The sequence below is a fragment of the Triturus cristatus genome, chromosome 9 (genome assembly GCF_964204655.1).
Source record: "Triturus cristatus chromosome 9, aTriCri1.1, whole genome shotgun sequence".
In the NCBI taxonomy this organism is placed as follows: Eukaryota; Metazoa; Chordata; class Amphibia; order Caudata; family Salamandridae; genus Triturus; species Triturus cristatus.
In genome coordinates this window covers 161316500-161340907 of record NC_140592.1, presented here as the reverse complement: position 1 = coordinate 161340907, position 24408 = coordinate 161316500, and the positions used below count along the sequence as shown (strand labels likewise).

Here is a 24408-nt window from a genome sequence, read left to right as displayed (position 1 = left end):
AACAAGTGGCACATCTGAATTGAATCATAAACATAGCAGGCCGCTAACACTTCATGGCCATTAAAGGAGGACATACTGCTAGTTAAATCAAGTAACCACTTGAAAGACCTATTCTCTGTGGTTTGTAAAGGTGATAGGTTTGAGTACCCCCAGATTTCATGGCCATATGTTGCAATAGTAAAACATTTGGCTTGATAGATTTGCAACACTGCAGGCACATACGTTTGCCCAATTTTAGAGGCAAAGTCAAAACCGAAGCAAGACTTCGAGAAAAGGCATGTCTTCTGGCACTGTTCAAAGGGGACAAACAAAGGGAAGAGTCAAAGATGATCCAGAGATAGCAGAAAGTTGTGACCTTGCTGAACAAATTAGCTTTGATATAATGGGCTAAACTTTTGTTCTTTTTAGGACCCAATACCATAATCTTTGACTTGTTATAGTTTGTGTTGAGATCGAGCCTGTTCATAAAATCGGCAAAACGGCAGAAGAGTCGCTGTAATCCAAGAGCAGTCCTCGATATCAGGATAGCTTCATCAGCATAAAGTAAAACATGCATCGGCTGTCCTTTCACCCTAGGTAAATCATGCCCCTCTGAACAAAGACCTTCTCCAAATTTTTACATATAAAATACATAAAAAAATGCCACTATACAGCCTTATCTGACACCACGATTCAAAGGCAAATTAAGCCGTATGCTCCCCTGTTGCCCCGTAATGAACAGTAGCCATAAGACATGAGTAAAAGTGTACATACATCGAGACTGATTGCATTACGTATAAAAAACTAAACAGATAACATCTGATGTACAACATGGGGCAAGAATTAATCACATCTAAAAACGTGCATACATTAAAAAAGGTTGTGTTACACATTGAAGATATCAAGTAGTAAAAAACAAAGCAGGGGACGCTTGGTCTGCAACAGGGGGCCAAAATTAATCACATTTAAAACACATAAAATATATTTTAAAAAGCAGCTCAATTTCTTAAGAACCATCAAGGGGTCGTCGCTATGTCGATAAAACAATACTTTTGCATGCATTGACGGCGTTTATAATAAAAAGTGCCACATTAAGGCAATCCCCGGCATCAGACAAGTGTTTTACAGTGGCAAGATGCGAACCACTGCCATATGCAAGCAAAAGTGGTTTTAAATAATAATTACTAAATCACTACTACTAAACAGCATTAAGTGCACGGTGCTCTGCTTGCTCTGTCCATCAGATGGGCAAGGGGTCATGGCTGGAGGGCAAGTTTTCATGTTGGGGAAAGCCACTAAATGGTGGGCGATTCCCAGTCTGAATCTGACTAATACAAAATGATGCATAAGGTTGGGAATGTAGGTTAGATAATCTTGACAGCCCACATTAGAAGTAAGTGTTAAATAAAACTTTACAGTTGATTTCCTGCATTTGCAATCACGCCGAACTTCCCTCCTATGATTCATAAATCGGCTAAGGTATTGGAGACACACATAGCAAAGACTCTCAGCTCCTTTATTGAAAAAACAAACTTCCTAGACCCACATCAGGCCGGTTTCCGTGCAGCCCACTCCACGGAGGCCATTATTCTGTCTGTAATGGATGACCTAAAGGGTAAGGAAGATGTAGACAGCACTCAAGCACGGATTCTCCTGGACCTGTCTGCAGCCTTTGACACCGTCAACCACAACATCTTGGTGGACCGTCTGGCTGCAGCAGGTCTCAGTGGCACGGCCCTGAAATGGTTTCAGTCATTTCTTGCGGATAGAAAACAGTCAGTTTGACTCTCTCCGTACAATCCGGGCACAGTAAATCTGAAGTGTGGAGTGCCACAGAGCTCATCCCTATCCCCACATCTTTTCAATATAAATATCCGTCCTCTTATCGTTGCGTTACGACAGATGGGAGTGCAAATCTACAACTATGCTGACGATATGCAGCTAGTCTTCCCTATCAATGAATCTACAGAGTCCCAGGAATTTCTTAAAAAAGCCATGCTGTTCATTTTGAAATGGATGAACAAAAATCAACTAAAACTAAATGTTGGAAAAACAGAAATCATCATCCCCAAAAATAAACTCCAGCATTGGACCTCCGCCCACTGGCCCTCCGAGTTAGGCCCGCCTCCAGCTTTAAAAAACTCGATAAAAAGCCTAAGCATACACATTGACTCAGACCTAAACATGAGTATGCAGATTTGAGCAGTTACCTCCGCTTGCTTCCTCCAACTGCGGAAACTGAGGAAAATCAGAAGATTCTTCAGTAGAGAGGCATGTATCCAAATTGTCATCTCTTTGATTATGTCAAGAATTGATTATGCTAACTCTATATACCTAGGTCTTCAGCGCAATCAGATACATCGTCTACAGCTAATACAAAATCAGGCAGCCAGAATTATATTCCAACAAGGCAGACAATGTCACATCAAGCCGCTGCTAAAAGAGTTGCACTGGCTTCCAGTGGAGCAACACTCTAAGTTTAAAGCCGGCTGTATTCTTTTTAAGGCTTTGCATGGGACCGGCCCTAAACACATTTCATCAAAAATTCATAAGTACTTCCCCCACCGTACTTTAAGATCTATGCATATGAACTACTTAGAGGTCCCAGTTTGTAGACGCAAAAGAACAGGAGGCTCACGCTTCTCAATATTAGGACCCAAACTCTGGAACGCCCTTCCACCCCCATTAAGACTTGAGTCAGACCTCTTTTAATTTTAGGAAGATGTTGAAGACCTGGCTCTTCACCCAAGCTTACAGTTAGACCAGGACCATCCTTACTAGTAACTCTTTCTGGAAAGTATCTCCTCCCGTGCCAAGAAGCCGTTGGTGAACGAGCGCTATAAAAGATCCTATTAACATAACATAACGTAACATAAAGATTTCTCTGATAAACAGCTTCCCAAGTCATAATACTTGATTGGTCCGTACTGACATCTTATATAATTTACTATACTGCGAACTGATGGACCAAGAATAGTATGATCTACTGCATCAAAGGTGCTGCTCAGATCAGCAAAGCAGAGGTATAATCTGCCTCCTTTAGCACAGGTGTACTTGCCTATAAGTAGATCAAGGTTCACACATTGCTCTAGGTTCCCCAGGCCTTTCCTGAAACCACACTGGACTGGTGAACGTATTGAGTAATCCCAGGCCCATTCTTCAAGTCTTTTTAGCAAGACTTTACTCATCACTTTCACCGATGAATCTAAAAGTGAAATAGGCCTGTAATTTTTGGGATCTGATTTGTTGCCCTTCTTAAAAATAGGAACTATAATAGATGTTTCCCATGTCGGCGGAGTCATTGTCTCCGCAGCCATGTTAAAAACCCTTGTTAAAATTAGCACCATTAACTCAACGTTGATCTTTAAAACATCTACTGGGACCCCATCTGGTCCCGTGCTTTACCTCTTTACTTTCTTTCAGGGCACATATCACCTCTTGTAGCGTAATGTCTAGGGGTAGAGGTTGCTATCTTCTGTATCCGCTGTAGTTTCAACCATGCCTCATTTTGTAGTTCTTTTTTCCTAACTAATAGTACCTCTCTGTGTTTACATCTAAGGGATTTGAGCAATAGATTGTCTCTCGGTCATTTACAAAGAGCCAGTTTCAAATCCCTAGTGACAGTGGTACATGCATGGTCAAATCAGCCTTTAAATCTGAAAGGGCCAATTTTGATGGGACGAGTCAAGCGGAAATTAATTATAGTGATCATGCCAGTATAGTTATAGAGTATCTGGTATGGGGTAACCACGTCTTCCAAACAGCACATATCAAAATTGTAGCCCTCAGTACAAATATCTTGCAGAAACTGAGTCTGATCCACTCCGTTCCACCTAATACAGGTCCCATTGGGTCTAAATGGGACAATGTCTGTAGCACAACCAGGGGTGGTAACTGTGGGCCTGTCCCAAAAGAAGATTATACAGTTGTGGTCACTCATACCCGGACAAACAACCCATGGTGAGGTGCACCTGTTACAGGCATTAGCTGAAATTTAAATGTGGTCGATAACGGAGGTGGAATTTCTCCCTATAAAGGTTGGCATGTGGCTCCCATTGTAAATCGAACTTACTGATCATACAATTTAATAAGATACCATATTCATTGTGGGGAAAATGCGAGTAACCAAGCCCCGCCTCATCGGTCATCCCACATACCCGTACAGCAAGAGTGAGGGCACGTGTGAGTATTAAAATCTCCGGCCCATAATAGTATGATACTATATGTAATGGACTGAACTAGGGTCCCCAAACTTCCTTCAAGACCTAGAACCACCCTCCCCCGGATATTATTAAACACATAGATATAAAAATTAACAATGACCAAATCCCGACCTCCCCTAAATGTTAACCATAAAATTAGTGAATGGGGGCCCATAGATATTTTCCTCTTTAAACTTACCAGGCGTTTGTTTGATATTAGGACCATGAGTCCCCTTTTAGATCTCTCTGCTGCTGATGGCTCAGCATCCAACCAATGTGTCGTAAAGCCCTCAAAATAAATAGGCTCAGTACACCAAGTTTCTTGGATACATAATATATCCAAGTTGCGTTGTAAGTTTCTTAACTAAACCCCCTAGATTCCAGGTCGCAATTCAATACCCATCAGCCGTCACAAGAAGACGGGGATGAACAGATAAAGTAACAGCGGTGTCAAAATAGTCCTTGGGGGCCAAATTTATATCATCTTCCCACCCTTCGTGGGGTGGAGGCGCCTTCATTATATGTTTTGGTCGATTGACATACATCCTCATCTCATGTCAATCGATGTCTTGGAGGTCACTCAATACCTGGTATCTGTTGGAAACCACCAGTGATTGAGATGAGGGGTATACTCGGATGGGATGGTTAGCTAATGGGCTACATCTGGTAGGTACAGAGGACTGGAGGTGCCTGTAGAAAAGTAACATGTATATTCTGATTGGGCATGACGTACCGCCCCCATAAGGACACCCTTGGCACACGTAGGTTCCCTAAAGTTGATTACAATACAATCCCCATCATAGTTTTTCCTCAAGGGGCCAATCCAGAATACTCTTCTCACAAACAGAATTTGTTGGGCATCCCTTAACAGGAAGTGCAATCCCTGTGGAGCCAATAAATCACCCTATTTTTTAGTGAATCATAGGATTCTATTTGACCCGGGAGTAATGGGGGGACGTTGACTATGACTGCTACATAGGGGGCACATTCAGGGGGTAAATTAATAGTGGTCTTAGCATCTGCAGTGTTGGCTTCTATTGTGTTTGCTGTACTAGCCTCTGCTAATTGAGGAGCTTATTGGATTTCGCCATGAATGCGTGGTAATTGCATTAATTGGCAGTGACCGGGTCCGGGATGTAGATACTGGACGTTCCATGTGGTCCCTGAGGGTAGCTTCAGGTAAAGTGCCTGCAATCCCTGGCGTAATTATATTAGCACTTATACTCGTTATGTTATCCCTTGGTAAGTTAGTTGCTGAAGTTGTGGATGTTGCTAATACCCTGTCAGCCCTGTCAGACCCCTCCCCAGTTTGACCCAGAGGCATGATAGAATAGCGTGTCTTAATCTGTTTGACTTTAGTAGACAAAACCTCTAATTTCTCAAGAATTGGTGCTAACAGGACTTCTAATCTAGGGGTAAATTCTGTCAGTAGTGAGGCACGTTGTAAGTTCCCCAGATCGCATGATATAGTCTCTACTTCTTTGCTAGAGGGTGCTGGGGTCTTGGGCGCATTTGATTTTCTGGTACCTCCTGGCTTAACAGGGGTCTTTTTGCACTTCCTTTTTCTTTTCGGAGTAGGGAGGTTAAAGAGAGTAATGCTGGTACTGGGGGATCGTATTGCCTTGTTGATAGCAGAGGAAGCCAAACTATCAGTGGTTCTGAGGCCGTTGTCTTCCCTGATTGGGCTCTTAGTTACTGGGGGTATGGCACAAGGCGATGCAGTAATCTCACTTCCGGGCCCTCCACCTATCGAGAGATTTCATTCAACAATGTCTTTCACCAGGAATGAATTAATAGTTGACCTGCCACTATCGGCTACTGGCGGGGTATTACCTGCCTTGTGTTTACCCATGGCCTCCTAAATACCAAAACACCTGTACCAAACTATATAAAGTATAAGTGGGACAGATATGGAGAATAATAACCATGGAAGTCCAGGAAAGTCCTTATAAAATGTCCAAAAGTTAGTTACACAGAGATAGATTTGCCACACATATCCTAGCAGGGAAGTACAACTTAATCACCACTCTGCTGTGAGCCTGGGGCAAATCTGCATACAGTATATTGGGGGCAGACAAGGAAACAGTACCTTTCAACGAATGTGAGGTCCAAAGTGGCAGAGGGGTGGCCCAGCCCAGCCTGCTCCGGTCAGTGACGGGCAAGGACGGGCCGCAGGAGGCACACTGCGTTTTTCAGCACACGCGGCATGGGCGTCCTGCTGTGCCCCTCCTCCTACTATGTAAACAGGTGTCCTCTGGGACGCCGAGTCCCCCACACAGCAGCAGGCAAAGAGGAAAGGATTTCCCCCACCGCGGGAGGCAGACTGCACTTTTCATTGGGGCGTGAGTGTCGTGCTATGCCCGTCCTCCTCCTCTGCAAACAGGTGTCCTCTGGGACGTCAAGTCCCCAACACAGCAGCAGGCAAAGAGCAAAGGATTTCCTCACTGTTTCAACCCGTGCCCTGCATTATTTTCTAGAGCTTAGTACTGTTAACCCTGTCAAAGGCTTAGCTTAAATCAATGAAACCCAAATGAAGGGAGCCTGCCTTTTCCTGAGTGTATTTAGCTATGAGCAGGTGGATGTTAAGGCCTTGGCCCACTGTGCCCTTTCATCAATGAGATGGGCCAATAACAGCAGGGGTCATCCTTGTTGCCCTTTTTAAGACTGACTTGAAAAGGAAATTAGACCACGAAGATGGAATGCCTCTCCAAATGGCTATATTAACATAAAGGGTCAATGCGGGTGACAATAAATCATAGTTAGATTTTAAAACATTGAGTGGTACAGCATCAAGACCAGGGTTTTTCGTTCTTTGGAAGATCAACAATGGGATCCCTTACCTCTTCCAAGCTAAATGCCAGAGGTAGGCCTGAAAAAGGGAGCAGGGACTTATCCAGAGCACATCCGTTGTGCCATTAAAGGCGGGGACATCACTGATTGTTGAAAAAGTGCCTGAGCCAGGGTTCTGGGGTAATAAGCTGGGAAATAACACTCCTTGTACTTGGAGCTAAAAAGGGGCAATTGATTGTAGCCCAAAATTTGGAGCAGTCTTTGGATTTACTAGAGACCAAGAGGTTTTCCCAGGCTTTTTGCCTTTATACGTTATTTCCTCCTCTTAATAACTATGTTATAGTCCTATCAGCACATCTTGTTTCTTGGTTTCTCCTTCAGAGCCTCCAAAAGCTTTTTACAAGTAATAGTGCAGGTAACCATCTAGTAAAGGGTAGACCTTACTTTTGAAGTGATGGTGGAAAAGGAAGTTAAAATGTCCTTGTCCGGGGCACTTTGTTCAGGTGAGCAAAACACTCTTCTGAACACTCCCGAAACACATGAAATTAAACTGCCAAGGGAGAACCTAGTCTCAGCTGGCTCAGCAACCTTGATCTTTAAGAGAAACCTACCTGCACAAAGCTTAATTAAAGGGTATAGCCAATGTGTGCATCTCTACTGCGAAGCTAGAAGAATAGTAAGCATAAAAATAGAAAAACAGGGAACCAACACCATTCAATATCACTTGAATCAAGGCCTGTGAGAGTTTGCATTCACACTCGCAGGTACAGTTCATGCTGATGGGGTATGTTGCGAATAATCAGATATTGAGCTGTATCCTATGTGAACAGTGCATCCTATATCTGAAAGGGTACACAGTTTGTACTTGAGAGGTGTTGGGCCGGCCCCACGTTTAAACAGGCCATCTCAGGAAGCACATAGAAACTGCAGCCATGTAAACACAAAACAAACGAAACCCTGAGGTGGGGGTCATGCAAGCATAATGGTAGTGCTGGATATCACAGCATGGATCAGGGTCCGTGATCAGGACCATGGTCCACAATTGGGAATGGCGGGATCAAAGAATATTTAAAGTGGGGCCTGAGTTTAAATGGGGTCTGTGATGGGCAATGCAATACAGATACAGGCTTGGTTTGAAGCAGCCAAATCGCCTGACAGCTCATAGTTCTGCGAGCGGGACAGCATAAAATCAGCATGAAATCAATAGACCATGCTGCAAGGTGGCCCTACCACAGATGTTATGTTAAAGAGACAACCGCTGTACTGGTGCCTAATACAACAGGTCAGATTACAGTAATCCTACAACCCTGAAAGTGGGGCCGGGAGTGTGGCATGGTTTACCTGCTGTTGTCAGAGCGGGATCTGAGGCACATCCGGGCAAGAGTTGGACCAGACAGCCATCTGTGTCTGGAATAAATGCACCGGGTGGTGCAGCAGATTGACATGCCTGTGATGACATACCCACGATGTGAATGTCGAGGCACATCAAGGTATCATGGAAGTTGTGGTCCCAACAGCAGGGCTGCATCACAACGTAAGTGGTGAGAGCGAAAAGAGTACTCGCCCCATGGTGCAATACACTGGAAGGTACATTGAGTTAACCAGGCGTTTCGGAATATGAGGAACCCACAACAAGGGCTATCCTGTATTGTCTAGTAGGCCACTGTAAGTCTGTCAGGAACCCTAACCTGCAGCAAAAAATATACTGTGCTGTTTTTAAGGCCATAGTGAGTGTGACAGGGAGGGATCAAGGTGGGCCAGAACAAGAGACTTCTATACTGTGTGCCCCCTGGATCTAGCCACAACCAACGTGGAGTTAGCTCCCGAAGGCACACCCAAGGGCTGAGTATATGTCAAAGACAGGAAAGAGAAGGCAAGTGGGGCAATTACATGCTCGCCACTCAATTACCAAAACTGGTCCAAGGGATCTCATCATTCAGACCTCGTGTGTCACTATGAAGTCTAAAAATCCAACATTGCTCCCTAAAAACATGACTGATTCGAGGGTACCCATAGTTGGAAAAAAGCAAAGTTTATCTATCACCACCCATGTGATATCATTCTCCATGTGGCCAAAGCCAAGGTAGCGTCTAGTGAGTTTGGTGTTCAACTTCTTGCATCTCATCTCACTGAACCACGATGTTCAACTATCCTAGTCCTGACTTTACAGGTTGTCATGCCTATATAGTAGAGTTTGCATGGGCATCTGAGTAGGTAGATCACTCCTTCCGTGTGACAATTGGAGTGATTCAGAAGTTCCCATGGAATCTTGAGGCCTAGATCAACCTGAACACTAGATTGGGTGTATGGACAAACCGAACAGGATCCACATGGAAAATGGCCTCTGACAGGTGGAAGGGACCACAAGGTGTTCTGATGCTCCCTGTAGGAAGTGGGAAGAGGTCTGGTGTGGACTATGATATCCAAAATATTTCTGCTGCATTTCAAATCAAATAGGGGCTTGGGTAGTATCCTCTATCCTGTGTTCAGAATAGACCGGTTGTTAGTAATTACTCTTTTGAGAGTATTAGTCAGGTGACTGTATTTTCTCACACAGACCAACCTGTCCATTTGGGGTACGTCTCAAGGGGAGCATCTCTGTTGTTGTTTCTGGCCCTCTTTGCTACCCTGACTATAAGATCTTTGGGATGCGATCTCTGGGACAGGTGGGTGCTAAATGTGGCGGCATGTTCTTCAAATTTGGCTACTTCGGCACAATTTCTTCTGATCCTCAAAAACTGACCTACTGGTAAATTGTCTCTCAGAGCATGAAGGTGAAAACTGTTATAACAGAGGAGGAAATTTCGTGCCATAAGGTTCTTGTATAGCTCAGAACATATCCCTCTATTCCTTGGGTACAATAGAAGGTCCAGGAAATGAAGTGATACCTTACTGAATTCGCAGGTGAACATGAGATGGGGGTTTCTCTTGCTGGCCATGCCTGAGAAAACTTGTAGAGATTCTAAATCACCCTTCCAAAGGACCAAAATATTGTCTGTATACCTTCTTCACATCTTCAGGTATTCTGAGTATGGATATTCTGCCGGGTAGATGTGTGTTGATTCAGAACTGTGCATGAACAGATACGCCATGCTTGGGGAAAAGGTAGTCCCCATGAAAGTCCTGGTGACCTGCCACTACAAATGATCTTGAAACTGGAAGAAATTTTCTCTCATGGCAATCGTGGCGCATTCCATTACAAAGGCAGTCAGAATCATATCTTCCCATATCCTGTGGTCAGGTAATTAATTAACAGTCTGTAAAGTGTCATCTTGTAGAATGTTTGTGTAATGTGACTCCACGTCATAGGAGGCAAGGAAATGTCGCTCAGAATTCAATGGATTGTCGGACAGTATTTTCAATATGTGCTTGGTGTCTTGGAGGTAAGATGGTATCTCAGATACCATTGGACATAGGAACCAGTCAACAAACTGAGATAGTGGTTTCAGCACAGATTAAATTCCAGAGACAATAGGTCTACCAGAAAGTGGTCTTCTCGGTTTGTGTATTTTGGTAGAATGTAGATGAAGGGAATCCTGGGATGGCTCTGTTGTAAAAACTCAGACTCACTTCTAGTAATTCACCCAGCACTCCTGCCTCTTTCAACCAAAGTCTTGATGGTCTGTTGTAATTTGGGGGCAGGGTCCCTCTGAAGCCATTTGTAATGTTTGGTGTCGATCATGATAGTCTCTTAATGAAGTTATCTCAGTGGGGGAGAAATGCCACTCCCACCTCTATTTGTAAAATCACCATTGTAAGGAGAAGGAGACTGTACAGTCGACTATCACTCACTGCCTGAACCAACTCATTGGACTCTCTTTAGTGGCATCAACCGAACAATTTGTTAGTGAAGGGATTTAGAGACTTATAAATGTTTAAATTGTCACCGGACAGAAAGTAAATAACCAGTCTGGTATCGGAAATGCACAGTTTTATTACCAATGCACTTTATTTGTATTTTTTAGCATGCATAGCTAGCAAAATTGAGGAAGTAAGAGCAATGTTTTGCACAAGCCAGACATGTACTATAGATTGATTTTAAAATTGAATTAATTTACACTTTCTGTTTTTTATTCACTGCATGCTAATAAATTTCACTCTAATGCTGAAAGGATTTTAAACTGCTGAGTGAAGGATATTTGATCTATGTAAAATTGTTACGGTTTTAACTAACTAAACAATAAAAATTACTTACTTACTCCACTCATCGTGATAGCTTTGATGGTCCATGATAATCATAGCCCTTCCTTTGTCTGCTGGTTTGATAATGAGCCTCTTATCAGATGCCAGTGTCTTAAACAGTGTAGTTCTCCTTTTGAGAGGTTGAAGAAAGGGTTTTTAGCCAATGATTTCTCAAAGTCCCAACCCTTGTTAAGTATGTATATTTCCCGCTTGGTCAGTGGCCTCTGATTGAGATTCATGATGAGTCTGGCATGCTGCTCTTTGAGGGGGTCTGTTCCCTCGGCATGCTCCGTATCAGTCGTTGTTTGATTGCTGGGTCCCACTGTACCTGTGTCCTCTATGCACTCTGTTGTACTCTGCCTCTCACTGCCCCTCTAACATCGCTCATTTTTAAAACAGCTCAGCTCCTCCCCATTGGGGAGTTGTAGCCCACACTAAGTACCTTGCAGTCCGGGTGTGAGGAGGTAACCCAGCGATGAAGCATGTCATCCTTGGGGGGAATGAAGGCTCTCGTCCTTAAAGAAGCTCTCTTATGACAACTATATAACATACTACAAACATACACACACACACACACACACATAGGACTATATAGTTGTGTACTGTGCTTTCTCTTCTTATTGATCAGACATACTTTTTTGTGAGTTTGATGAGACCAAGTTTATACGTCATGCTTGGGTCAAGAATCACACAGGTGGGTATTGAAGTCACCCACTAGAACTATTGAAAGGCCACCTTTAACAGCACAGAGATACTTGTCCAAAAAGCCTCTCACCTGCAAAACATTCACGTTTCAAGACAGAATCTGATTGGTATTATAGAAATTGACAAGTAAAATGTTACCCAGATTCTGAAAGGGAAGACAAAAGGTTCAGGGAACCAGTATATAGTTGCTTGGGATGGCAGTTTAGGCTCAAAGAGCTAAAAACTGAAAGTCCCACTTTGGCTCTACCCAAATTGGAACCTGCTAAAGAGACATAAAAAATCACATCCCTCCAATAATAAGTTGTTAGATGTCTCCCAAATTTCTTGCAGTCATATAATGTTATGTTTCCTCAACAAAGAAAACCATCCAGAATCATCTGCATTTTTAGCCACCCCAGCCACATTCCAGCTTAAGATGACTAGATCCACCTTGGTCTTTAATTTCTGACGACCCCCATGATCAGCAAAACTATCAAAAAAAGGAGTACAATGGGGTAGTCAATCATTATTGTTAAGCAAGCTCAGAGGACTGAATCTATTAGAGGTAGGAATACTTTGAGGTAGATTTCTGTCAACAACACCCACCTGAGCAGTGGTAGGAAATTGAGGGGAAAAAAAAGAATAGGGTGAGTAAGTCACAGGTCTGTAGAAATAGCCCAGGGGGAGAGGCAAAACATTAATACAAGGTCAACATGGGTTGAAAAGGTCCATCAGTAGGCGGCTAGCAATATTAGAGTTATTGGTGAAATTCACAACAATACAGCCCTCAACCATAGTCTTGGGTTGCTTGCCCAACCAATCGAATCTTCATCCCATAATAATGGAATTATGCAGGTTCAGGTTTTTTCTTAAGCGCCCTTCCAACCAATGAACAATTTAGTTTTTAAGTCGCGGAATGTGTTCAGTCATCCCAGGTTTGATGGGGGCACATTGGCAAGAAAAATAACATGAAAGAAATGAAATGAAAGAGAGATTTATAAAGCGCGATTCAATTACCCGTAGGCGTCAAGGCGCTAGCTCATCAGGTGAAAATATGCCGTTTAGGGTCTTAGTTCAGAATCAGAGATTGAAGAGCCAAGTCTTTAACGCTTTCCTGAAAGACAACAAGTGGGTTTTGTATCATAAGGTGTGGCAGCAGCTAGTAAATCAAGATTACTGTGGGTAAAATTAGAATCTTTATCAAAAAACGATTCCTTTCTGTGTATTACTCTTTTAGTTGGTGGCCATGAGGCCTACACATTTAGATCAATAACCTTTGATTTTTGACTGTGACACTGGACAAATATTATTACTCCAGACTAGAATATACTTTTTGTTACTCTCAAAATGTATTTTTCATAGGAAAACACTTATATTCAATAAAATCATATTTTAAAATTGCATTCAATATATACTCTGATTGGGTGCTCTGGTACACTCTTATATATGCTATCTAACAATTCCGTATTACGGTATCTATCTCAGAGTCACACACAGTTCAAATCATGTACTTTTAAAATTGCAAATTAAATACTACACAAATACATTTCATATGCTTTAAAAAGTCCCACTGTCGACGCGTTTCAGTGCATAGGTTACAATAGTAGCACCTTCCTCAGGACGGACGAGAATTTAAAACCAAAGTTTTGTTCTTCTTTCTAAAAAAGAGAATGCATATAATTAATACCATTTCCCTATGGAGAGTTGATTCTAGTTCTGGGCTATGCTGTTAATGTCACTATTACATGTTGTCTGCCCTTACTTTAAGTGTAGGTGTTGAAGTCCTTCTGTGGGTGTTCAGGACGACTTTATCACCTCTCAACTTTTGTGATTTTAGACCACTTGCATCATAGTCAGTGGAGTCATAGAATTCTACAAAAAGAGCATGGAGTTATTTCACCATACTTTTTGAGCCTATTAGCCTATTCTCATGCTCTTAAGCAAAACACTTACTTTTAAAAAGTCACGTTGACACATGTTCAATGGTGTCTTAAAGCAGGTACGTCTTTCGATATGCACCGCCTGTATTTAGTTGTTTAGCTGTGCCTGTAAGGTACATAGATAATGCTATATACTTCAAATAATGATGTCATGGCACTGGTGTTTATTCTCAACAATTACATCCATATACCTACCAATAGGTTTTTCGCCTAATGTTTAAGTTCAGGCTGTCCTTCCCTGCACCTTTTCAAGTGGTGTCCTGATACCTGTACCGGAATAACATGACGTTCAATTTAAGTGTACAGTTATCCATAGATCATGGCTTTAGACATCTACCTATCTCCTACTCCTTCTAAATTAGAAAGGGGTTCAGTACATATCGCATTCCCCAGCTTCAATTAGGTGTAAATTACCCTTTAGAGGTGAGCACATGGCCACATTAGAATTGGGAACATCCCTTACGGGCAGCATCCTAACGTCTGGGTTGCATGAGATTGAATATCAGCAGATGAATCGGGTCCCAGCTCCTCATCCAAAGAAATGATTTCAATACTTAATGCCCCAACTACCGATATCAAGTAGGTTAAGATATTAGATCCATTATGCCGGCATTTCATGCCGCAATGCACTGGGGACATTTTTTATTTGCCCATATCTCTAGTTAAGAAAAACGTACATAGTCACATTTAGTCAGAGGATGCCAGAGGGGTGTTAGCAAGGTCAAAGGAGACACATGTCTCGGTAGGGAGATGCATAAATTTCCCCACAAAGCCACACTTACTTGATGTTGGGACAATAGATGTTAAAGGGGTAGCCCAGCCTACTCCGGGCTCTGATGGGCGTGAACAGGCCTACCCTTGGCAGGGGCTTTGCTCAGGCATGGCCAGGGTGCATCCCGAGCCGTCGGGGTCAAGGTGCTCTTTTCAAGCACTGCTGGGGCTCTCCTGTCGCTCCCCCTCGGCTCACTGGTTGCTGGGACATCGAGTCCCTAAGTTCAATAAAGTGTCCCACAAAAAGGGGGTCAATGTGCACTTTTCAAGCGCTGATGGTGCTCTCCCGCCCTCCTCCTCAGCACACTTGTTGCTGGTACTTGGAGTCCCTGTGTTCAATAAAGCATCTCTGTAATCATCTCTTCATCCTTTGTCCATACAACTGCTACTAAACAGAATACATTTTAGGTCTATCAATGACTCTTGCTGCTCAAGAAAGTACAATTGGTATCACTGCATCTTCAGTATTGTGAGAATTGTAATACTGATTGGCACTAATATTAGAGCCTATTATTTATTAAATAGATTTAGCCACAAAAGAGATGACCAATGCACATTGGAAAGTGTAAATTAAGAAGGACAAAAACAAAAGCTGAAGAATGACTTAGAAGTCTCAATTCACAAATGAAATCATAGATCTGCATCCATAAAAGTACACCTGGTGCTGATTTGTTTTTTTCTATTCGTAAACATTCTCAGGTAGTACACATAGAAAGTTGCGGTGGTTTCAGCTTTGCAGGCTTCCTACTGAGAATGGAATGCAACAATTTTTGGCATAGCTGTTTTCTCAAAGTGGAACTGTGAGCAGGGTATAATTCTGCAGGGCACATGTCTAGCCATGGCGGAATCCCTTGCCCTACATCCCAGCAGGTTTCAGGACTGTTTCGTTCCCCTCTACACCCTGGAAGATGATTCATTCCAGCTCCATGCAGGAACACATTTCCAACCATTTACATGGTGAGCACACCCAGAAGCTTGTGAATTTTAACAAGGACTCAATATTTATCTCAGCTGGTATTATGACACCGACATTCTGGTACCATACTGTTCAACATACAATGATGGAATATCTAAGAAAATGTACCGTGGATTGCTCACCGCCTGCTTAAATTCACCCAATTTATATTCCTTTCTTTGGTGTCAACACATGTGAATCTCAGGCTCTTAAGTTTCTTTTTCACTTAGATCTTTCAACAGAAATTACTTCTGTCTATTGCAATATGTTTTATCTCTGCTCTTCATTCTAACATTTAATTAGAAGGTGATCTCTTGTGTCTGCCTTTTGTTACCAACCTATTGTACTCGGCATTCTTGCTCTAGTATTTAATTCAATAGGGGAATTGGGATCAGCCATTTAAGGGTGTCAGCCCTACCTCTATTGGTGTGTACATGCTGGCTTTTTGGCACATTTTTGGGTTCTATTCCTGTCTACGTCACTTAGTAGTTCAATAGGTTAGTTTATTACATCACTCTGATGACAGCAAGTCTTCTTTTGGCGACATACCAGTTTTTGTATGACTATTTACAAATATTTATACTTGCTTGGATTTCTTTCAACCAGTCCACTTCATGGCTATGTTTTTGCCATTCTTAAAAGATACAGATATTGCCTTAAGTTTAAATCTGGATATCATACTCCTGATCATGTATCAAGACTACATGTTTCTGAAATTGAATACAAGGCCTGCCTATGTCTTCCACTCATGCTGTTCTTTGCAGGAATCTATAAACATTTGCATCCTGCACACAAACCCTTCGTAATTTAGCAATAACCTACTGGGTCTATATGCAAATTCTCTCCTTGCCTTCAACATGAGTGTGATGACTCACCATTTCAATCTTCACCTTGACTAAGAGGATGGAGCAGCTTACTCTTTCGTCACCTGCCAAGCCTTAATCACATCATTATTTACTAGTTTTCTTCTCCTCTTCCCATAACTTCCTAACTACTTCATGCTTTTGTAGCTTAGCTTGAAACAGTGCCTGGTATAGAATAGTATTTGTGAACAGGCATTGAGAGAGTAGGGTCACAAGTTTCGGTCTCAGGATACGTTCTTGACATTTTTGTGCTTGAGTTCCAACACAATCTCCTTAGAGTGGCATAAAGCAAGATATCCCTGGGACGGAAGTTACATTTTCCTGTATTGGGCATCTGACATATTTTGACCTGTAAGAAAGCAGATTTGGGAAGCTCAGACCCCAAAGCATAATTGCACTGGTGTGGACCAAGTATTTAAATTAATGGTTAATTGCTGAATTCCACACTGCTAAGGCTCCTGCCGGTCCTTCAGACGGTAATTTTCAAGACCTAAATGAGTATGAGTAGTTCATCTGTTAATGAAAGCACAATACAAGTTGGTTAAGTCTCTGTTAATAGATAACTTGTACGCTACAGAAAAGGCTCATTTAGTATCCAGAAAAATATTTAGTACCTAAAATAAATCAGACTATTGCTATCCTAAGACTGATCAGAGTTTGACAAAACAATATGGCCCTCATTACAAGTGAATGGAGCAATAACTCTGAATCCACTATGCCCTATTCTAAGTGTCTCCTGGCTACAACCCCAGACCTGCTAATTACTGCCCAGAAACATGGACCCCTTCACATACTACAGTGGCAGCCAGACCCCTGCAACAGTACAATGGGAGCAGACAATTCTCTTCCCATACACAAACAGTCTTGCCCTGATGCAAAGCAAGTGGAAAATGCTGTCTTTTTTCTTCCCAGAAAACCACACGAGAAAGGACCCACTATCTCCAGGTCTATGTTGTAATTTCCAATTCCAGGGAAAAAACTTGTAATTGGTGGATTTTGATGTGGGAATTCCAGCCACAATCGGAAATTTCAGCCCTCTGGTTTCCCCACACCAAAATCAACAGAACTCATACAGAGGGCTTTGATTGTATCCCTTCACTATGGAGTAGTGTGGCTCACTGGTTAGAGGCGGCAGACCCGGAAGCAGAGGACGGCCCGGGACCAGGGTTCAATTCCCGACGCGGCAGGGTCATGGACCAGGGCCAGCAGACCGATAATTCTCGCCTCGGTGCCTACTCTAACCAGGGATCACACTTGGCAACTCTGGGCATTAGCTTGCCTCATCTCCACAACGGCCCCCCACATTCGCCAGGGATGCCTGGTTTCACCTTGGAGATACCCAGGAAGGACCATCTCACAGGGATAGCCAGGACGGGTTCCCCAGCGGTCTACAGCGCCACGACGCCTCGGCAGCAGTGCGCTTTACAAAAAACACTTACTTACTTACTTACAGTAGTGCTAGATTGCTGGTCCTTCATGTCTCTCAGGCTTTTAGTTATGTACCAATGATTCTTACATGTTATGAGACTCTGAAGGGATTTCTTTTCATCTGCCCAAACAAATTTATGGAGCACATCAAAGAAAATTAGTTGGTTCACTTTAAAGTGAAGTAACCTATCTAGTACTGGATTATCCACTGAGATCTCTTTAAGTCAACTTTACTCCAAGTGGATAGTGAGTCAAAAAGAATCATGATGGTTGTGAATGTGAAGTATAAAGCAAGGGTTCACAGAATCATCTCTCATCTGGAATGGCAATGGAAATATTTTCTTCTACAGCAACAAACATCTTAATTCAGTCCTCAAAGACAATCCCACCCGAGAATAAAGCGTTATTAGAAAGTTATCTAGAAGCTTCAAAGAGTCAGCATATTTATATTTTATTGACTCTGCTTCAAGGGATGTTGCTCTAATGCGTGTTAGTAATCCAGCAGCTCTTGCTCCTATGTCTCTGGGTTTTTACACTCTAATTTTTCAGACTTTTGTGGTCTATCCTTGCATTCACAGGCAACTTGTTTTCAGTTTATTCATATCATCCTGGTGCAATATTGACTGAAATAATGATTAACCTGACGCTATCACTGAATTCTGGGCTATGTCTAACTTTCATTCATCATTTTTCTTATACAGAAAGGCACTTCCACTCCCTCCCAACTTCTTGGAGAAAACAGTGATAAGGGCAGGGGCTTTACCTTTTGTCCCCCTGCTTTTTGTTATGTGTCCAATTTGTTTGCCACCTAGAAGTAGCAGTGTGCTTGCATCTAGTAGTAAAAGACATATTTTAATGACCATGTATTACCCAAAAATGCACTACATATTCAGGATACGTTGATGAATTTGGATTTAGACTGCCTTTTTATCACGGAAACATGGTTAATGGAGTGTTCTAATCCCGATGTTGTGCAAGCCCTTCCACAAGGATACACCATTTCCAGATTAGATAGAAATGGACAAAGAGGAGGTGGTATAGCAATAATATACAAGGATTATCTGAAATGCTCCAGCCTAATACAAAAACCTTTACAGAAATTATAAATACACTGGGGCTACAACAACAGATAGAGGGGTCCACACATTGTGCAGGACATACCTTAGATGGTATATGCACTAATGCCATTGGCCTAACTACCGCCCCCCAGTTACCATAATATGGTCAGATCATAAGCTTATTCCCTTCAAGATTGGCTATAATACTGTTCAACCAGTAACACATTCTAGGCAATCTGGACTCACATTGAGATGTAAGTGGAATAGCATGCTTAATAACCCAGATTTACAGAGCTTGGCAGAAGCAGGTAAACCTACACTTACAGAGAACCCCTCGATCAATAACAATCTTTGCAATGATTGGCTGTCCTCTTTAGTTAATACTTTGGCACCTATCGCCCTCCCAAGAAAAAGCACTACTAATAAACTTTTGGCCCCCTTGTTCACCCCTCATCTAAAAGAACTACAAGGACAATGCAAAAGAAGGGAAAGAATGTGGCGGTTGAGGCGGATCTTGCTGCCCTGTGGCCGCTCACCACTGCCCTGTTTGCCCCGGCCAAACTCCCACGTACTGAAATAGACACGGTCGAGACCTTGAAATAGGGACTTTGCCACTTCTAAGGTAGGGACTTTGCCACTTCTCAGGTGCCCCTATGCTCTCAGCAAATTCTATGCCAATAGTTCGCCATCCTGCTTTTCCTCCTCTCCAACCCTCCGGTATGGTTAAACATGCCACCCGCCTGGGGCTGAACACGGTAGCAGATCTCTATCCGGGAAACACATTCTACTCTCTTGCTGATGACTCCGGCCCCATGGACACTTTGCTCTTTTATCAGCTACGGGCAATTTGCAGGTAACTACATTCTACGTTCCCTCTGCCTCCTCCCTCAATGATCGCTCTTGAGTTCCTATGTTCGTCTTCCTCTCCTCAGAAACTGGTAACCAAACTTTATGCCCTCACACTGGCAGCCACCTCTATCTCCACTGATCGCGCCCACGTGGCATGGGGCATGGACCTTGGTATAGAGATCTCCCAAGCTGATTGCCTTTACTGTTGCATACAGACTAGGCGACTGTCCCCTAACTATCGCCTGCTCCTTATTCATTTTAAATATTTGCATAGGTTATACCGCACTCCCGTTCGGTTGCACAAGCTGGGACTTATCCCCAGTGACAGATGCTTGCGCTGTTCTGCTCCTGCAGCTGACTTCTCTCATCTTGCCTGGTTGTGCCCCAAGGTCTCCGCTTACTGCTGCAAGTGCTGTTCTGCTATTTCAGGGATCACTTCCTCGCCGGTTTAACTCAACCACCCGCTCTGCCTCCTCGGCTTTGTTAAATTCTGCCTGGACGCTTCCCACCGCCTAATTGCCATGCTGCTTGTCCTCGCGCGGCGCAGGGTTTCCATGTGTTGGGGTCGCAAACCTGCACCTAAATTCGCTCAATGGCTCAAGGATGCATCGCGCTGCCAGACCCTATTGTCTGAATTCTGGGACCTTATGCCAGCTAGATCTCACCCACTCGACATATGGGGGCCCCTTGTGTCATACCTCCTTGCTCGTTCCCCCCAGCGCCTGGCTTCCTCTCCCGCGCTCCCCGCCGGCACTCCGCCCACGGACGCCGCTGGTGTAGGATAGTAATCAGCCCCCCCTGTCCCTTCTCCTTCTCAGCAGGGCCTGCCCTTCCCCCGTGACTTGAGCGCCTCATACCAATGACTGTTTATTGTCCAAACGTGCCTGTATAACATTTGCTATGCTGTCGTTTTATGATGTTTTGAGCTATTGGTCCCCTTTGCGATTTTCAATTGTGCTCATGCGCATGATTCAGATCAAGAATGTAATTTGTCTATGCAACTTTGTCAATAAAGGTTTTTGGAGAAAAAAAAATGTAAAAAAGGGAAAGAATATGGAGAAAAAACTACAAATCAGAAGATCTTGGGGGCATATTTACAAGGGCTTTATCTCCGCTTTTTTGGCTTTTAAAGCCAACAAAGCAGAGATGACAATATCGCCCTATTAACAAGAGGGTGCTAACATGCATTAGCACATTTTAGCACCCTTTTACCCAACGCCTCCCTTTGCATCTCTAATGAGATGCAAAGTTGGCATCACTGGGCAGGACAACCTTGTAAATATCGCTGATGTGATGAAACTAACGTCTGCTAAAATGCAGACTTAGGCATACCTATAATGGGGGTGAATTGTGCTGAATCTGCAGATACGACCCTGTGGGTCGTATCAGCAAGGTTATCACCGTTTTGCAGGGAACATCGCTTGAAAACCAGCGATGTTCCCTGCAAAATTGCGATCTCCCCGCTATCGCTGGTAATTATATCGCCCTGGGGAAACGCGTTGTAAATAACAGGGCGATATAATCAAGCAATAGACAGCGATAAATAGAAAAGCGCTAAGCGCGTTTTGCGTCTATTTATCGCCGTCCTTGTAGATATGCCCCTTGTATCTTTTAAAACAGCCCTCAGATTATATCACCAGCAAATTAGAAAAGTAGGTTCATTATTCTAATTTAATCAACAAGGCAGCTAACCAGAAAACCATTTTTAATATTGTGAAATCTTTCACAGACCCAAAGATTCTAGAACAAGAAATCCCTCCATCACAGGGACTATGTGATCAAATTGCCGAGTTCTTAGAAAATAAAATTATAGACCTAAAGAAAGATTTCACGGATATAATACCCCCATCCTTTGAAACTCAAATTTCAAGAGCCAAAGGGGAACTCACCTGCTTCAAAGAGATTAGTCTGGAACAGTCTAAGCAAGCTTTTCTCACCTGTAAATCGGGTTCACCCTTTGATCCCTGCCCCCCAAAATCCTACATGCACTTGTAGATATCATAAATCCAATGATCAATCAAATAATGTATTCCTCCTTTAGGCTATCGAGAGTACCGGACAATTGGAAAATTGCTGCTGTAAAACCACTCCAAAAAAAGAAAATCCCTGACCCTACCACTCTCTCCAATCTCGGACCTATTTCTCTGTTGCCATGTCTGAGTAAACTAACTGAGAAATTAGTTAACACACAACTTAATGATTTCTTGCATGAAGCTAACATTCTAAACCCTAAGATATCAGGTTTTGGACCTGGCCACTCAACAGAATCAGTGCTGCTCCACACTACCGAAACTCTAAAGTTTGCCCTAGATCAGGGCAAAGATGCGGTACTGTTTCTGTTCGATTTGTCGGCCGCATTCAATACCGTCTCCTATGATATTCTGAGAGACAGGCTTGCAAACAGTGGCATCACAAATAAGGCATTGGCCTGGCTTACATCCGTTTTGGAAAACAGGCATCAGATAGTAACATTGGGAAGTTACAGATCAACAGAAAAATGGTTGTCATTAGGGGTCCCACAGGGCTCTTCCCTGAACCCAACTATATTTAATCTTTACATGACACAGCTTCTCACTTTAATGACGACATTTGATGTGGAATCCATTGTATATGCTGATGACACACAGCTAATTCTTACCCTTGACAAAAATTCTACAGGAGCTAAAGAGAAGTTTCAACATTGTCTAACGGCAGTTATGGATTGGATGAATCTCAATCACCTCAAATTCTACAGTCAAAAAACGGAAATCATGCTGTTTGGAAAATCCAACTTTTTCATGCCCAAACAGTGGTGGCCCCCTAATACGGCTCCACCTCCAAACACAGTGGATACCGTGAGTAATTTAGGGATCACATTTGATTCCACGCTATCCTTTCACAAGCAGGCCCTCGCAGTGGCAGGTATGTGTTTTCATACGATAAAAATCCTCTGAAGATTCTTTGATATTCTGTCTGTAACTGCTAGGAAAACTGTCGCGGCAGCCTTGATTTTATCACGTCTGGATTACTGTAACAGCCTATATGCAGGAACAAAAAAGATGGTTCTTTAAAGACTGCAGGTAGTCCAGAATGTGGCAGCAAGGTTGGTACTTAAACTGCCTAAGGGTTCCTCCTCAGCAGCAGCACTCAGAACCCTGCACTGGTTACCTATCCATAAAAGTATTCTTTTTAAAATCCGAACTATTATACACAAGGCCACAACGGCAACAGGACCAGGATACCTGAGGTCCAGAATTAGATCATATACCACCCAACGCATCCTGCGGTCATCCTCGGAAAACTTTCTAGCAGCCCCCACTTTTCATATGTAATCTAGAGGGGGTAAGGCAATGGGTGTCCTGGGGACAAAAGCCTGGAATACCCTGCCCACCCAGCAGAGACATACACAAACCAAATCCATGTTCAAAAGATTTCGAAAAACTGGATTTTCACAGCCCCAGACCACACTGTGTTATCTCTCATCTAATACATATTTATTTTTTACCTTAGCTAACTCTTCCCAACTGCGGATTTTCGGGTGTCTCCGCTAGCACCAAGATGCTCCTTGGAGTGAATGTTTGCGCTTTATAAAAAACACTTATTCATTTATTCATGATGGATTACCGAACGTACTAGTGGTTGTACTATCTTTTGTGAAAACCAAATTAGCCCTGAACAAGTTCCAGTATATAAAGGAAAAGCATTGGCTTGCAAATTGTGTGCAATCCGTACCTTTGATGTAATTTTATTCAGCATCGTATGGCGGCAATACCTGTCACCGCTGGGTACTGTTTGGTGATGCTGCACTGGACATTAAAAGGGCTGGCCAATGGAATGCTGCTACAGTTGTCACAGTTCTAAATGTACTTTGTGTGTGCCTGTTTTTTCTGGAATGGTGTGCTCCACTATGGCCTTCTTTTATGCTTCTGATCTAACTTAGATGATTAGTGCTGTAGCTCCCTTTTCTGCCTGTAAATAGTGTTTGATTCATTTTTATAATTATTATTTGGGGTTTACTGATTGTATTGATTTTCCTAAGGGTGTGTTTGAAAAAACGTTTGATGACAACTATGAGTTCAGCAATCACTGTAGACTGCCACTACCGATCAACATGATACACATGTTACAGGGATATTAGTCATCTGTCAGCATAATGAGAGCGTGCTTCATATGCCCTACCAGGTCATAGGATATGTCTAGGACCCCACTCATGTCACGGGACAGTCCTAGGCCTCTGCGTACACACTAAGTCAATGTGAGGCTGGGGTCAAAAATTAAAAACCAGGCTACGAGATACTCGCAATCGGGCACTCAGTGCAGGGGGACACAACTGTCAACTATGCATGCGACAGTCCTGTCCCAACAGTAATGTGGCTCTTAAAAACATCGGGGCATATTTACAAGAAAATGTCAGAGCGTGGAGCTGCGCCAAAGTTGGCAGTGCCACGCTCTGACATTTTTAAAATACAGGGATGCACCATATTCACAAGAATGCGGCGCATCATTGTGTTTCCCCTTTTGCTGGCACAAAAAAATCTGGCCAGCGCGAGCACCCTGCCCTCATGTTGCAAGTCAATCAATCAATGGGGATTTGCACCTTCTATGTGTATTGTAGAATGCAGCACACATGGAAAGAGCAAAAAAGAGGAGCAATTAATAATTTCTCCTTGCTGTGCCATTCTAACGCCTGGTATTATGTGGCATTTGTTTTTGGCGCTGCCTCAGCCT

The 24408-nt window shown here is 43.0% G+C and overlaps 1 protein-coding gene across 4 annotated transcripts in view; it reads left to right on the top strand.

Annotated features, from left to right (window-relative positions):
• ERC2 (ELKS/RAB6-interacting/CAST family member 2) overlaps positions 1-24408 on the top strand; it is a 2271945-nt gene that overhangs the window by 1765606 nt on the left and 481931 nt on the right. The gene's annotated exons all lie outside the window — the stretch shown is intronic.